General features: G+C 44.6%; 1 long non-coding RNA gene and 2 other non-coding genes across 3 annotated transcripts in view; all 3 read right to left on the reverse strand.

The window, feature by feature from the left end:
• Positions 1 to 236: 236 nt before the first annotated feature.
• Positions 237 to 17,841, reverse strand: part of LOC135373698 (uncharacterized) — a 71,410-nt gene continuing 53,805 nt past the window's right edge. Inside the window, exons 2-6 of the long non-coding RNA XR_010416555.1 lie at positions 9,340 to 9,436; positions 4,135 to 4,252; positions 3,794 to 3,967; positions 1,077 to 1,287; positions 237 to 303 (exon numbers count right to left, since the gene is read on the reverse strand). This is a non-coding gene — a long non-coding RNA (uncharacterized LOC135373698). The remainder of the gene's footprint in view (positions 304 to 1,076; positions 1,288 to 3,793; positions 3,968 to 4,134; positions 4,253 to 9,339; positions 9,437 to 17,841) is intronic.
• Positions 10,540 to 10,612, reverse strand: Trnaa-ggc (transfer RNA alanine (anticodon GGC)). Its single transcript has one exon. It is a non-coding gene; the product is annotated as a tRNA-Ala (tRNA).
• Trnaa-ggc (transfer RNA alanine (anticodon GGC)) lies at positions 11,533 to 11,605 on the reverse strand. Its single transcript has one exon. It is a non-coding gene; the product is annotated as a tRNA-Ala (tRNA).

Raw genomic sequence — 17,841 nt, forward strand, 5'->3', positions numbered from 1 at the left:
TCAGGTAATGAGAACTTGTTCTCTCTCAGTTCGGAAATCCATAGGTAGCATTTCCGTATCTGCAGTACAGGAAATATCAGGCTGGTGGGTTTTTGAAGGCAGCACCGTGTATATGACATTTGGTCTCACCGCAAATGAAAAAAGAACAACAACAAAAACATTCATGCTGGTCAAAAATTTAATAAATCAGCTGTTCACTCTAACTGGATGAAACTGGTTTCAAGAAGTATAGGACAGTCAATAGCCACTACTCTCAGCAAGTGGTAGTTCTTAATCGATGTGGATCATCAGATTTGTGCAGGGCTGCGAAGAAAGTCAAAGTTGAGCAGGTGGTTCAGGTGTTTCAATTTAAGGAGCAATTTAACTTAATCACTTAGCCTGTTGCTGCTATCTTGTCTCAAGGGAGTGCTGATTGTCAAAGCAATGAAAATCTCTTATGTTAAGCCTATAGCGTGGAACCATTCAGTAGCTTGTTAAAAATGTAGAATACCATTTGCAACAAATCATGTATTTCTGCTGTATGTTCGAGCTGGTGTAAGTGACCAAACTACATTTATATTTGTACGTTCTGGTCAGGAACTGGTGCAGTTAGCGAGTACTGCAGGGAAACAGAATTTATTGCAACGGCGCTTCGTTTTGGCGCATTTTTTGTGTGGGGGTGGAATGCTCCCCTCCCACCTCCTGGGGCATCAAGTGACTCCCCCTATGGGGTCACTTGATGCAGGTTGGAGTCAAAACAGATCATGGAAGTGGGAGTCAAATGACCCCCCTCCCTGCCTTGATGGAGTCCTAGTGACTCCAGGAGGGGGTTATATATGTGGCAGGGTTTGACTCCTCCGAAGGGAGTCACCCTGACTCTCTTATTTTTTAAAGTGTATCAGGCATTTCTGTAATAAACATCAGCAGTGGGCAGTGAGCTGGAGTTCCTATGTGCTGATATGAAGTTACTTCTATATGGGTGCTCCAAAACGTCCATAACTAAAGTTAAATATCTATGCTGGCATGTTTTACAGTGGTTTCTCAACACCAAAGCTTTCGTGAACACGAATGCCAAGTCAAGTTTATAGCTGACTTACCTGCCTCATGCTGTGTCTTTCGGTCCCGTGTCTGGCGAGTCATGAGAAGCGGGGAACAGGCATAGCCCATGTCTACTAGCAGCAGTCCAGCCACCCGGTGCTCTTCGTACAAAACTCGTGATCGAAAGTTGTCAAAGATGCGGCTGTCATGGACAGACCCTCGCCAGCTCGCCACCACATTGAAAAACTGCAGTTGGGGACCGGTGATCGCCTGCATGCGTATAGTACTGACATATAAAATGCTTCATCGGAATTAAAATGTGGCGAATGCATTATTATACGCATTATAACATTATTGTATGAGGTGTATCATGATATAGCTATAGCTATGTTGCAGGCATGCAACCATTTAAAAAAAAAGTCGAAATATCTATGACGACGACTGCACATTATTAGGAAATATTTATAATCATATATCAAACCCGATCGAAAAATCCATCAAGACTCCATCAGAAATTTTAATGGTCCATTAGAAGATTTTGATGGACCATCAAAGCAGCTTGTCGGCACATTAACAACTCCTAGTGGTCCACCAGGGCTGTTAGTGGTCCGAAAAGTGCTGTCCCACGGCCCGTCAAGTGGGCCAAATGGCCCCACAAAAAGGCCTGATGGTACCACAGGGCCCCGACGGCCCAATAAAGGGTAGCTAACTGCCTGTCAGGTGAGCTTAGTGGTCTCACAGGAGAACTTAATAGTACGTCAACGAGGCATTGCGATCGAACAGGTGAACATACCTCATTGTAGATGAGGTATCACCTGTATGTAGGGAGGTATGGAAGATCAAGAGCCCCTAATGGGGCATCAGAGATATGGAAAAGCATATATCGCCAAAACACTCCATGCAGGACGCCGTAAAGGACAGAATTGTGAAAGCTATGATGGAACTTGCGTCCTGCCTGGAGACACGTAGGAGCCGCTTGACGCTATTTTTCTCCGTCATTTTTAATATCAGCGTCGAATTCTGCATCGCCGAGCACAGGTTCAGCGTCACATCACCCAAGGCAATGAAATGTGGAAATGCTAAGCGACATCGGCGTGTGACGCCTTTGAAACTAACGCCGAAGCTTGGTGGAGAGAGGGAGAGGGCGTGCTCTGGCTTGTTGCATGCGCCCAGCGCGTGCTCGGCGTTTGTTCTTTGGGAAGCGGAAATTTTGGCGGTTCAAAACGCTCGCAGTCTCGACGTGTTTGGAAGGTGAGTGCAATTTCAGTTTCTGTAGGTTGGTGAACATTGTGAAGATGAAGACAAGCTTGCCAATGAAATGGGTTTCTGCGTGTCGTAGGTACATAATCTACATCAGTGCGGTGACGGGCTACCACCGATGGATATCGACTACACCAACAGAGACCTTAAGGGTTTTGGTCGAGGAGAGTGCAGGGAAGGGAACTGCGACTATTCGGAATTCACCCAGCGGGAATTGCTGTCTTGCGGGCACCACCCAGCACTGGATGATGTATTTACAGTGGCCATCCCCCGACAGCGCACATGCTCGTGGGTAAGCGATCTTCTGTCCACGAAGAGCACATCTCATGAAAATTGTCTAGAGCACTTCAGCTGTAAAACCATGTGCTAGACCTGCTATGCATTTCGACGCTAAAAATGTTCTAAGTGCGGCATGTTAAATCTATAGGGCACGCCGTCTTTTACAGCCCATTTGAGGGATCAGACTGACATCACCATTGGAGTGACTACAGGTACAATTAGTTTACATTGGAGTGATTATTTCATCGTGTGTTTATTGTTGCCCTTTAAAAAATGTAAAGTACAAATCCAACCACAGGAGCGCTGGACCAGATGCATGCACTTAGAAATGAGCAGCACAGTGTTTCTGGTGAGTTTGCAACGAAGTGATGCAATGTCATATTGTTAGTTCACGTGTAATATTCCTTCCTTGTGTTTCTTTACCATCCGAAATGGTTAGTGCCTGTAGCTCCAGATTACGTTGTTACGATTGTTACGTTTCATTTTGCGCCATTCTACACCTTGCCTCTTCAGCTTGATCTCTTCTAGACGAGGGACCAATACGTGTGGCAGGTGACTTGGAAGACACCGGAGCACTGGTTCCATCACCGGTCACGATGCTGGCGTGCAAACCGGCGATGCCGGTTTCGGTATACGCCAGCCACATCCTGACGGGGTATAGCCGTCGAAATCACGAGTGCTTTTAACGTTGTAATGCCGTCACACGAAAACGCGTCACGCCAGAATGGCGTTAAGAAAACGGTCACGTTTTGACGACTCAGTGACGTCACGTAGGAAAGCGAAAAGCTGTGACGACGAAGGCCGTCGTTAAAAGAATGCTATTTTCCTACCGCTGAAATGCCGCAACCAGATTAAGGGTGTAGTGATACGCAGGCGGCGAATATACAGTTCAGATCAACCCCGCTCATGACCATCACGGACATTATGAATTGCGTCAATGCCACAAGGAATGCAGGCACACTGATGACAATCACTCAGAAAAAGCCTTGGACAGAGCTGGCCACCCATACCTCTTTTGGTGTCTTTAAAAAGCAAACTTTAATAGCAGCTTAATTAAAATAATCAGGACTTAGTACCTGGGATGTGCAGGTAAAGTTAAATGTGCAGGTTAAATCTAGAGTGTTTAGTACAGAAAGATGACTGCGGCAGGGATGTCCGCTTTCAGCAGCCCTGCTTATAGTATCGATGGAATCGTTTATTCAACTTATAAAAAGATTAACACCGAAAATCCACCTACCATCGGGTGCGGTAGTACCAGTCGGACCGTTCGCAGACGACGTGACTGTCACAGTCGATAAAGCCGAACACGTGACAAAAGTTCTGGAAGCGTGCGAGAAAGTCAACGAAGAAAAGAACGAAGTGCTCATGTTCGGGTATAGCAGAATAGATAGAGACAGTCTGCACGGGCTGCCTGTGAAAAAAGAAATCGAGGTGCTAGGTATTTATTTTATATGTCAAGGTTGAGCTTATACAGCTTATCAAAGAAACGATTATAAGACTGGAGAAAATTAAATGCCCAATGTTTGCTACAGTCAGGTCAACTGGAATATAAGTAGACCTGGCAACATTGCTCGTCACCTTGAAACGGCGTTGGAGAATGTCGATGGCGATGAGGCTGGCGTCGTTACGCGCTACGCTTCTGCTCGTGCTTGTTGGGAACTTCGTTCTTGTATTTCTCAACTTGCCGGACCGATCACTACAATTCCCGTGGAAAAGGTACAATAAAGGTTAAAATATGTGTTTCTTCTCAGTCTCTTTTACATTTGTTTATTGACTATCGTGCGATACGTGATGAGCCGTTTACAAATATGGTTAAAATGATTATAGCTATCAGGGTATAAAATAAGTATTATTATTAATGCCAAATAAATATTATTATTACTATGATTAAACATTATCGCAATTAAAAGAAAACTACACCAGCTTTCAGCATTGTGCGACATACACCTCTTTTGCACTGATATGAGTGTTCCGAAATTGGGTGTAGTCTGTTGCATAAGTGCGCTCGGGGTGTATTGATACTTACACCCTTTTTACACCAGCACGGGTGCTTAGGGGAGTGTAGTATAAGTGTAATTCGGGTGTGTCCCCATAGTACACCCCTTTTTGCACCAGGAAGGGCATAAAAAATTACTGTGTAAATCCGCAATTTGGCGGTACGCTCGGAGGAATGTTACAGTGCTACGGGCAGCATTTACTGACTTTATAGTTACATCGATCGAAATATCGGTACATTTTATGGCGTTATTGACTTATCGGCTATAGCAACCGTACTTCAGGTGTTCCAACGCCACGTAACTGCCTAGATATACTTCCTGAGGTGGCTGAGTTTCACAGAGAGGCTGTGTTGGCAGTACGTCCTCCTGCACCAGTTGGATCCAGGCATGAGAAGGGTCTTGACATTGCCACAGCTAGTGGGCGGGACAACCTTGCGCATGCAGCAGTACAGAAAACCCCGAGCTGTATCCCTTGAACAGCCAACACCCAGAGCTGTAAGTCCCATATAAGTTTGACTAAGTACCTCACTTTTGTGCTATCTTTTACACAACTCTCCTTCTCATGGACTAACCTGAAAATACCCTCATTTCCTCAGGAAGGGAGTTGCCTCAGGACAGAAGCCGCCGATATTTCGAACAGAGACTGTTCTTCTTCTGGGCACCGTCCTGATCATTGGCATGGTATTTAAAGGGTTAGGTGTGACGTGTTTAAAGGTTCATGCGAATTGTGGGTCAGCAGCCCGGAGGGAAGAAAGGTTCCGTACGGGCTTTTACGGCCGGAGTGAATGGCTGCTTTGTTAGAGTGTGGAGGGGATTATGTGAGCGTAGTGATCTAGGCTACAGACCGGTTACAGAAAAATGGAAGGTTCACGAACACGTGGACGAAACGGGACAACAGGCAAGAATTGGCAAGCATAGCGAAAGATAAGGAGGTTAGTGGTGGCCTGGCGGAGTAGAGCAAGAACCTGAACCTGAACCTGGAATATTGTGTTCGGCCCTTGGCAGTGCTTCCACCCCCCTCAGACCTCGCCACAGATCTAACCCTCAACATGGACTTCACAATGACTGAATAATCAATTATGACAATTCCATTAGTAACGCAATTTGGTATCGGAACGTTGTGGTAACGTTTTACTCAAACGTTGCAGAAACGTGGATAATATCCTCTTGAAAATCTGTCGAAGCAACGTTGCTGGAAGACATTTCTATAACATTGTGGCAGCCCTTGAACCATGTTTTCCCAACACGAATACAATATTGAGGCAACACTGCCATCATGTTTTTGCAATACACTGTGACAGGAATATTCTTCAACACCCACACAATACTGTGGCAACGTTTGGGTAATGTTTTCGCTACATTAATAAAGTTGAAAAATAAAACACGACATTTACGCAACAGTTATGTAAAGTTCATACAACATTGTAAAGCGGTACATCCATATTTGTTGAACACACCCCAGGTAGCACCGAATCATCAATGTCACATTGCGACGTCGCTCAAACGTCGCTAATATCCACGACTTGAACGTCATTTGTAACGTGCACACGTGCAACGTGCACACAACACTGCAACAACGTCGCGGCACCATATGTACACATTTTTCAATGCGTGAGTACATAAGTGCAGTGCCCCTTCCGCTTTACTGTGGTGGGGCAAAGCCGTTTTGTCATCAAGCAGGAGAGCTACGGCACTGCTGGGGAAACCGCTTGGACGTCCCACTGGATGGAGCATATACTCTAACACAAACTGTTGAGGGACCTTCATTAAGTGTAGTGGAGCGTAAAACATTTGCAATGGTGACGATGAGGCGTACTTGCAATTAACCCATGTATCTACAATATGTCAGGCATACTCATTCCTCATATCCCTTCTTGTCAAGTACCATGTTTTGAGGTCGTGCTTGTGCCACATGGGACATTAACTGAGAGGAACGCACGAGACCCACCCACAAAGCCTGGACGCATTATGAATAATGAAAGATTGGAAGTCACTGAAAAGATTAGCCAGCTGCAGGAGTCGAACCCACATCTTCTGGATTACCGTGATTAGATAACCGTGATTGCAGTGACTTTCAACTTTCGTCGTTAATTTCTTAGGCAATTGGGGCTTTGTATATATTTGTCCCTTCTATGTTGTTCTAGCCTCAGAACACTAGTTCTCACATGTTCAACATTATGAATAAGTTGCCTTAAATGTCGTAATTCTTTTCCAAGAAACATCGCTCTAACGCTGCATTGATTTCGCGAAATACAAGAAAAAATGCACACCAATGCATTTTGCCATGAAGCCAACACCGCGAAAATAAGTGCCCCAGGAAAAAACTGTGACGCTCACGCGCTTCCATTCAACTTCTACACTATCTAGGGATATCTCATAGAAACACCTAAGTTATGACACTTCTTTCTAAAGCTCATGGTCAACGGATATTCTAACAAAACTAGTGGTATGCATTGCTTCAAAGAAGGGCTGGGACTACGCGGGTTAAGGCAACTTTAAGAGGGGGTGTCCCGCAATTCTGGAAAAGAACTTTACTTACGTCGCATAACATCATACAACGTCAGTTACTCACTTACAAATGGTTTATAACTGATTTGAACTTCCCACGAAGTTTTCGCTGTAGATGTGAATGCGAATGTGAAGCGAGTAGTGGTCAGTCATGAGTCGAACGCAAGTGAGGGTGAACGGCTGTGAAGCCTGCGACGCAGTGAAGGCATATGATTGTGAGTCCTTCTCTGAGGTGAAGGGAAGTGAGGGTGAAGGGATGTGAGGGTCAAGACACGTGAGGGTGAAGGCACATGAGGGTGAAGGAACGTGAGGCTCAGGGGCCACGAGGGCATGCGCTGGTGAGGGCCGAGTAGTGAGGTTGATTGGGCTGCGTATGTGGTTTCGGGTGAGTTGAGTTTGAATGAAGTCCACAAAGTTAATATTTCGTGAGGTGAAGGTGAGTGGAGTCTCACTGAAATGACCACCCATGCTGTTGAGTGCAGCGCGATGTTATCCAGCTGCCTTGTGCGATGCTCCCCTGTCAGCCTGATGATATGCAGTATGCGTAGTATGTCACGCAGGAGGTCAGAAAGAGCTGTGCGCAAATAGGTCAACTTTTGAAACCCTACTCATAGGCATACAGACGCTGTACTAGGGACCCGTGATAGATAGGAATAAATTTTCAAACACGTCGTCGTATTTGTGGATTGTTGAGAAATTTGCACATCGGGGCGAGGAAAGAAGCTTTCGGGCAACATATCAGCTTACTTTGTTCACTACCAGTTTACATATATACAGTTTTGTCGATGTTCAACATCATTTGCAGTTTATAACACCACTGGATGGTGTGTCCTAAACTGATTTGTGAGGGTGCGTCGTATTAGGCGAGCCTGGTGAGCAAGGTGAGCCATAAGCAAACCACACAAAAAAAAACAGAAAAACAATCGGCATATTGAGAACGCACGTTTAGATATCCCTAGGTTTTTCGGAATGTATCGCGTGATATATTATACAGTCATCAGCGAATAAACATGCGTTAGAATTAATGTTCCTTAACACATCATTTATATAAACAAGAAACAGCAAAAGTCTCAAGACTGACAACTGTGGTATACCTCAATGTACCACAGTATATACCCAGTATACCCCAGCTTATCCGGCAGTACCCAGTCTTCTCAGGATGCCATATTTTCATTATATTTCACAAACTGGGCTTCGATCACACGGAGTCCCGTAGCCAAGCCATGATCACGGTATTAGGTGTCAGTTTCCCATAGGGTGCGTACACAGTCGAATGCACTGAAGATATGCAAAAACAAAATATCAATTTGTAGTTTATTACCTAAAGCTAATGCCAACTCGTACATGAAATCAGATAAGGCCGTGACAGCGGAGTAATCACCATTAAATCGATGCTGCAAGGGAGTTACAGTAGTCTATTTTCTTCCAGGAATGATGTTACTTGACCTTGATGTTACTTGTTTGGAAGAGATGTGCTCTAACAATTCACAACAGCTGGAAAGAAGATATAATTCAAAACCAAAGACAAGTTTCCTGGCTTGGAATCGGTTTCACATGAGAGTATTTGCATTCGTTCGGTACAGTCCATTTTCCAGCGACATCTGGAAAATAATGTTTAGGAATTGCGCAACCCACTCTGCGTACATCCTAAAAAAAAAAAACATTCGAAATATTGACTAGCACAGAAAACCTCAACAACGTGTCCTCGAGTAGCCAGTCCGAGTCTTTATGGACTAGCATACCACTTTTTTGCATTACCAACCAACGAGCAGGAGACTTTACCTTCCTCAGTCACATAATACATAAAAAATACAGATACAAGTACCGATTTAAAGTAATTTAATACTAATAATAATTTGGGGCTTTAAGTCGTGAGGCATAATGCTACGAGCAGGGGTAGAACCATGGGAAACGGCGTAGAAAGAACGCTAATGCTTGACACATCGACTACATAACTTAGAAACGGATAAAATCCTCAAAATAAACCCCGAATGGCACCAACTGCATGTGGGATACGGTGCACATCCGAACACTTTGACAATTTGTAACGCACTGGCTAATCTGTTGACGACTGGAGCAAACGCTTCCATGCAGTTACGTGCACTGGAATGTTGTACGGAATGCAGAAACAATAGCTTAAAGAAAGATGTGTAGTACGAAGTTACCACGGCACATGTACTCTTAAGGATATGTTCACAAACGTTTTAAATAACACGAACTATTTTCAACGCGGATGAGCCACTATGTCGTCATTTTTTATCTGAAACGTTGCACTCACATTAGACACATTCGGGCATGAACGTTGCTGCAACCGCTTGTGCTTCCTGGAGACGAGTAACGATGGGGACGTGGTTGCTCAGTGCCTCTACAGGCATCTGCATTGTAAAATGTGCATCTTATGCTCTATGGCATATAATACTGATGCTCACCAAACAGCACTTTGCATATCTCGCTTATGAGTATGAAACACTCAATATGCTAAACGGCCCAGCTTCTGAAATAAAATTATGATAATACATGATATGATGATGATATGACATATGATATACATGATATGACAGGATTTCATCATATGATGAAACATATGATAGTTAACATGATGTCTTACACATCAGCAGCTCACAGTAGAAGTGAATAGGAGTGTTTGTCTGTCCGTTATTCTTTAGTATACGTCTGTCGCGCACGTAGAGCTGTTCAAGCTTCATTTTCTTTGCGAAAATTCAGACATTATCGTATTATGCTGTCCGAGTAGAAGTGACTTTTCCTGCTCGCTTAAGATAATTTGTGCGTCCTTTTTCTGTGCTTCCTTTACGCATGGACAATGCGACTGTGTATGTGGCATTATGCAATAATTATCTGATAGCAGAAACGGGTATCTTCTTCTCAGTTTATTAGCGTTTGCTTCAGCCTTTGCGGTTACAGCTATTTGAGCACAATTGCGTGTAATTTTGCGGTATAATTGCGGTAATAATTGCGGTATCCGAGCATGGAATAGACATTCCTATAAAGCACGTCTCCTTGTGCATACCTGAGCTGCTGCTGTGTGTCTGTTTTTCTTCTTTCTTTTTTTCTGTTTTGTGACCTCATCTTGACATGTCTAGACTGGCTGCCCGAGTAGAATTGATTTTTCCTCATCGCTTAAGGGAATTTGTGTACCGATGTCCTGTGCTTACTTTGCGCAGGGACAATGCAGCTGTGTGTATCACATTATGGAATGCTTTTCTGATAGCAGAAGTGAGCGTGTGTGTCTCAGTTTATTGACATGTACTTCGGTTTTTTGCGGTTATAGCTTTAGAGCAAAAGTGCATGTAATTTCTCGCTGCTCTTCCCTTCTTTCACTGCTTTTATGCAGGAGAAAGACACTTGGAACAGCTGAATAGTGTTATATCAGGAGAAGGGACCTGGGTTTGTTTATTTGTTAGATGTTGTCGGGTGCTGGATATGTTGACGAAGAAAGATGAAAGTCACTGAATAGGTTAGCTAGCTGTAGGGATCGAACCCACATCTTCTGGATTGCCGGTCCAGGGCTCTACCAATTGAGCTAAGCTAACACGCCTCTCCAGTGACTTTCGGGGTGCGTCATCTGAAGGGACGACAAACCAGCCACTCACTCTCACTCCTTTCACTCTTACATTTTCGCTCATTCATACACACATTCATACGACGGAAATCGACGCAAGCGGCACCTGTTGAACAAGAGATAAACTGATGTTCTGAGGCTGGAACAACATAGAACGGACAGATACAAACAAAGCCTCAAATTGCCTAAGAAATCAACGATGAAAGATGAAAGTCACTGAATAGGTTAGCTAGCTGTAGGGATTGAACCCACATATTCTGGATTGCCGGTCCTGGGCTCTACCAATTGAGCTAAGCTAACACGCCTCTCCAGCGACTTTCGGGGTGCGTCATCTGAAGGGACGACAAACCAGCCACTCACTCTCACTCGCCCTCCTTTCACTCTTACATTTTCGCTCATTCATACACACATTCATACGACGGAAATCGACGCAAGCGGCACCTGTTGAACAAGAGATAAACTGATGTTCTGAGGCTGGAACAACATAGAACGGACAGATACAAACAAAGCCTCAAATTGCCTAAGAAATCAACGATGAAAGATGAAAGTCACTGAATAGGTTAGCTAGCTGTAGGGATTGAACCCACATATTCTGGATTGCCGGTCCTGGGCTCTACCAATTGAGCTAAGCTAACACGCCTCTCCAGCGACTTTCGGGGTGCGTCATCTGAAGGGACGACAAACCAGCCACTCACTCTCACTCCTTTCACTCTTACATTTTCGCTCATTCATACACACATTCATACGACGGAAATCGACGCAAGCGGCACCTGTTGAACAAGAGATAAACTGATGTTCTGAGGCTGGAACAACATAGAAAGGACAGATACAAACAAAGCCTCAAATTGCCTAAGAAATCAACGATGAAAGATGAAAGTCACTGAATAGGTTAGCTAGCTGTAGGGATTGAACCCACATCTTCTGGATTGCCGGTCCAGGGCTCTACCAATTGAGCTAAGCTAACACGCCTCTCCAGCGACTTTCGGGGTGCGTCATCTGAAGGGACGACAAACCAGCCACTCACTCTCACTCCTTTCACTCTTACATTTTCGCTCATTCATACACACATTCATACGACGGAAATCGACGCAAGCGGCACCTATCGAACAAGAGATAAACTGATGTTCTGAGGCTGGAAAGTCACTGAATAGGTTAGCTACCTGTAGGGATCGAACCCACATCTTCTGGATTGCCGGTCCAGGGCTCTACCAATCCAGAAGATGTGGGTTCGATCCCTACAGCTAGCTAACCTATTCAGTGACTTTCATCTTTCATCGTTGATTTCTTAGGCAATTTGAGGCTTTGTTTGTATCTGTCCCTTCTATGTTGTTCCAGCCTCAGAACATCAGTTTATCTCATGTTGACGAAGTAAGCTGATTGCAGGTATGGTATCTGAGCAGAAATGCTGGCATTCGAGCGCAGGGTTGAAATTCCTAGCACGGCCGCCCCTCAGTGTAAATTAATTATTTTGGATGTGAATCTGCCTCACGGCATGACTGGACCCCGTAAGCTGAAATGGGAAAAGAGAAAAAGTCGGAGCATTTGATCGATAGTAATCTAAGTAATAGCACATTTATAGAACACTTTCCATAATAAGTAGAATTTTAAGGCTCCTAAGATTATAGTTGAGCTTATTCAGAGTGGTACTGGATTTTTGTGATAATTTTTCTGAAGTGCAACGCAAGAGTGACAATTAATATAGTAGGAATGCAATCACATCATACGTCTGTTCCCGTAACGGCGTTGTGCCTAGTCCTCCGTCGAGCGTAAACGGAACTTTGCCCTCAGATTTTTGCGCCTCTGTTCTCGCAGGTGTACCTCAGACAATGAGCATATGAGCATAGAAAAGCTTGCGCGTCGTGCATTATGTAACGCTAGTGATGATGTTGTGTGTCCAGGGTCACAATTATTATTTTAGAGAGCAGCCGTAGTTTACTGCTGTTGTGATTCTAATGACTGAAAGTACCAAGGGTGTTTTCTGAGAAGTCTTTGGGATCAAAACACTTAATCGCTACGATCAGGTGTCATGCATGGTTCTTTTTCTATGTGAATTTTAGGAATGAATATCATTAAGAGTAGGACACAGGAAATAACATTGCGATTCAATAAATAATAGGAGGGTTTGTCTTTGCCGCTGTCTAGCCCCGCTCTGAACCTCTCCAGACAGGATGTGATGACGTCATGCAGTGGCGTGTGTTTCAGGTGCCTGTAGCAATGCATTGACCGTTAGTGGAGAAAAAGTGTAGCAATAGAATAGCAATAGAAAAGCATTGTTTTTGAATAAGAGGAGTATGTGTGTGTATATGTGTTTAGAGATAGTTTGATGCTGGAGATTGTGTTTTCCACTTTGTTCAAGTATTTCTCTGTGCTTGCTTTCTTTTGTTGTCTGACAAACCTCCGATTTTTCCCCGTGTGACAGTGCTCGCTAAGCAATGTCCTCTCATGCCCAGACCTGTTGTGTCTTATGGTGCATGCATGCTTTTGCATCTAGTTCAGTATTTGTTTCTTGTTCACATTCAACATTTTTGTTGAAGCAGTGTCTTGGCGATAATGATAGTGCTGCCACGCCCTTGATCTTTACGGGAGTAGGTCTGACATGATTCTTATTAGTTTCGCGATTCAGCTAGTCAGGAAAGTAACCACAACAAGGACAGGTGGGTGGCTTCGTTGAGGAGAAAAAAGGCGTCATTATTCAGTCATCTGTCTGGCGCTTGGATGGAGTGGACATTCCTCAGTGGGATCCTCGTAATTAGCCATTGATGGTGTTGCTCGTTAGGATATAATGTTCTTTCCTGATTTTCGTAAGTCTCATTTAGTAAGTCTTTGGGATGAAAATGCCTACTTGCTATGATCACTTTTCATGCATGGTGCTTTTCGGTTTCCTATGCAATCGTTATAGTAGAATAAAGGAAATAATCTTGGGATGGTCATTCAATAAACAAAAGCTCCCCTTTATAAAGCCTACACGTCCTTGAGCCATGCACCTGCATGCCTGGGTGATGACGTCATGCCGCGGCTCTTCAGGTGGACCTTGTCCAAGGCAGTTGGGTTGGGTATTAGTGGAAGCAAACATACAATAGGATGACGTCACGACCAATGAGCAAGGCCCACAGAGGGCGCTAGGATTCACATGTTACTTGGACATTGGCGAGTGTGGACGCGTTAATTCTGTTCCTAGTAATTGTGTTGGCCGTTAGTGGAGAAGCATAGCCTCGTTGGGATTCAGTTTACTTCTGACGGTACGGATGTGTGGTTCGTCACTGACGAATGGTGTACGCTTCGGTGGACGGTGACTAAGCTGAGTGTGTGTGCGTTTGCCACTTTGTCTACGTGCTTTCTCTGTACTTGCTTTCCTTCGTTGTCTAGCAGTCGTGCAATTTTACGTCGTGTGACGGTGCTCTCTCAGTAATTTCCTGACTTGCCCAGACCTATTCTGTCTTATGATGTATGCTTTCTTTTTGTTGATGCTCTGTGTTTTTCTTTTTTGACAAGAAATATTCTTGTTGATCATTCTTGTCTTGACGATGACGACAGTGCTTCCACACCCTTCATCTGGACGTGAGTAGCACTGCCATGATTCTTAATAATTTTGCGATAACATTAGTTCGGAAAATAACCGCAAGGGGGATAGACGTGTGACTTTATTCAGGAGGAAGAAATCATCATTATTCAGTTCTCTGCCTGACTCTCGGATGGAACGGACACATGGTTCTGCGCTCCTTGTTACCCATGCGCTGTGTTGATCTGTTGTGTACCTAGCCCTCATTATTAATCACTGATGGTGCTCCTTGTTGGGTTATTTTGTTCTTTCTTGATTTTGGTAAGTCACATTTAGTAAGTCATTGGGATAAGAATGCTTGCTATGATCATGTTTCATGCATGGTGCTCTTCTGCAGTAGGTTTTCTGTTTTTTTATGCAATCATTATAGTTGTCAAAAGTAAATAATCTTGGGATAATGATTTAATAAATAATAGATCTCCTCTATAGAGCGCAGCCGTACGCGTCCTTGAATCGTGTAGCAGCGTGTCTGCGTGGAGACGTCATCCCATAGTTTCACTACAGGTGGACCTTGTCCCAAGGAGTTCGCTTGGCGACTTGTGAAAAACGAAACTGTAGGCTTGGGACAATGGGATGACATCATGACCAATGAGCAAGGCCCGCAGACGGCGGTTCACTTCTCTCTTAGCCTCTCGCAGTTACGGTCGTGTTACTTCTCGCTGGTGGTCGCTGCAGATGGCACTAGGAGCGTGCACGCATGGGTAGCACCCGTAGAGTGGCGCTTACGTCAGTCCAGCTTTGGCTGTCGTGGTAGAGAAGACGTGCGGTCGGTCGCTCCTCTGTTGGCGCGCAGCGTCAGTTGAGCCCTGGCTGTCGACGGAAACGAACGCTCCGTCGCCGCGGGGGAAACGTGAGTGATTTGCCGCAGTGGTTGGGCCTTTGCCCCGATGTGTCTGGTCTTCAGGCACTTCTGCCTACCTCTTTGCACGTCTTAAGCCTTTTCCCCACATGACCAGTGTATACAGTGCCATATGTTTATAGTTGATTGGCGGTGTCCTGTTTCATATTTACCCACGGCTAGTACTGTCTGTGTGTTCTTGTTGTGCCCAAACATTGCGGTTAGGTATAAGCGCTCCTTAAGCGTTTAGAGTTTAAGTCTTAAGCCTTTTTCCTCCTCATGAGCAATGTTTTCCACGTGATCTCGCATTTAGACTTGTTTAGCAGTGTTGTCATTTTTACCTGCCGCAAGTACTTTGTTGTTCTCTCTCTTTCTTGCATATCGACATGACGGTGGTGCCATCTGGTCTGATTTCTTGCAACTAGCTTGCCACCTGCCTCTGCTACCGTCGTGCCCAACGATGCCCAGTCGCCCGCACCGGGGTGATTTTTTCAAGATGGCGTCGTTGATTTTCAAATAAATTATTTATCTCTGTCTGCAACACACTGTTTAGTTATTTTTTTCTACAACCCGAGTTGTTCGTAGAAAATCCACGACAGGTATTGCATTGAGTCAGATTTTGCACTATTTTAAAATGTTCGAAAATTTTAAACATTAAAGTAATTTCCAAATATTTTAAAGTAAAAAGTGCAATACTTGCCGTGGGTTTTGTGTGTACAACTTGGGTTGAATGATTACTACTCTCCGCCCGTGCCCAGCCCATACGACGTTCTTCTTAAGGCTCTCACTGACCGAATATTGTCCTCGGAGTGCGGGCGTTTGCGACTTCTGCTCTCGGCCGAAGAACTACGACTTCCCCTCCGTCTACTCCTGCGCCCATCCCTGTGGTGCAGGAAGCTACCCTCTCGGGAAGGGATTCTGTTACGCAGCATCGAAGTTCAAGAACTGCGTCACCTCATCGAAGAGCGCCTCACATGCGTAGTTTCCCAAAATGCATCCCTCGCCTCCCATCTGCTCAGCGAACTTTCCGCCCTCGATTTAGGAGCTGTTCAGCACAATTCAGCACAAATCCTGTTCAGCAACAGGAGACCAAACTTGCAAAAAAGAAGGTCGACGCTTTAGATCGACTGAAGAGTTCCGTAAAAGCAACTTCTTCTCAGAATCTGCAGGTGTTCTTCACTATAAAGACACACAAGGACGCTATGCCTTTTCGTGTCATTGTTTCAGAGAAAAGGACGTGGCAACAGCACGTGTCTATGTTTCTACAGAGATAGCTAAAAGAGCTACAAATTTCTGATCCATTCTTGGTGCACAGCTCAAGTGAGGTTGTACAATTTCGTGACTGCGGTGATGTTCTAGAATGCAAGTTATTTTCTATCGATGTAGAGGAGCTCTTCTAGTCTGTTTCACAAGAGTGTGTCCTCAGAGAAGTGGAGATTCTTATAGAGAAATGTGGCTATGTGCGTTTTCAGAATCAAGTGGGAATGTCGGTTGGTTCCTTTCTAGAACTTCTCAGAGCATACCTCTCTTCGACTGTAATTGAACATAAAGAAGGTTTGTACATACAAAGCCGAGGCACTCCCATTGGCTCTGCTATATCTCCTGTTCTTTGCGATATTTTTTTTGGCATTGTTTGACTCAAAGGTTGCTACTGCAATTGGGTGTACCTGTGTGTGGCGCATTTTTAGGTACGTTGATGATTTCCTAGTGTTCTATAAGACCAGTCCCCACTTTGAAGATCTTTCTGAGGTCTTCTTTCTGCGTACCTTTGAGGCTCATGCGGAAGGACTCAGATTCACTTTCAGTTTTTGGACCTGAATTTGAGTCGGAACAGCACACACATGTGTTGGACTTACAGTCCGAGGTCTAAAAAAGGAGTCGTACCGTTTGATTCATGTTACACCAAATTGGTTAAAAGGAGAATTGCGTCAACGGCTCTTTGGTCTTCGTTGAGCAAATCATGTGAACACCAAATACAAAGCAGCTTCGCCTCTCACGTGCAGAGGTTGATGGAGGAAGCCTACCCACTTTCACTTTTGCAGAACGTTGCTGAGATCGTATTGCAGAAGGTAAAGGGCAAGGCGAGAAGGCTGCGTAGCGAGTTGAGGGGCAGGCCTATAATAATGCCATACATTCATACCTTGTCTCACAATTTCAAAAATGTGGCTAAAAGGCATGGGGTTCCAGTAGTTTTGACTGCTCCTATGAAGCTCCAGGGTTTGTGTTCTAGAGTCAACAACCCTAAGCCCACAGGTGAATGTAAAGTGCAGCACAAAAAAGAAGCCTTTGTGAGTTGCCGACAGCAAGTAGTTTACAGCATACCGCTCTCATGTGAACAACGATATATTGGGCAAACGGGGCGCTGCCTCAACGCACGGCTGCGTGAGCACAGGGCAGCGGTGTCCAATTCAACTCCCTCAGGACACCTTGCCGTGCACTGTCGAACATGCGGGTGCAAGCCACTTTTTGGACACACAGAGGTAAAAGCTGTGCTCAAACAAAAGATAGCAGGGGAGGTAGCTGAAGCATCTCTAATAATACAGAAGGGGATATATGTGTAAGCCAGCCGTCCATTGACCTGACTTTGAATAGCATATATGCATACGATGTAATCTTTGATGTGGAATAATTGCTCGGTACTTTGTCAGGCATGCGTGGCATGTGAATGTGGCATGTGTGTGAAATTGTGAGATCGTGACGGGTTATCTTTAAGCATGTGTGTTAACAAGGGGGGGGGGGGGGGACAGTGGATCTCATTCGTGCTTCAAACCTGTTCATCGTAAATGCTTTATTTTCCTTGTCC

The sequence above is a fragment of the Ornithodoros turicata genome, unplaced genomic scaffold, assembly GCF_037126465.1.
Source record: "Ornithodoros turicata isolate Travis unplaced genomic scaffold, ASM3712646v1 Chromosome29, whole genome shotgun sequence".
Taxonomy (NCBI): Eukaryota; Metazoa; Arthropoda; class Arachnida; order Ixodida; family Argasidae; genus Ornithodoros; species Ornithodoros turicata.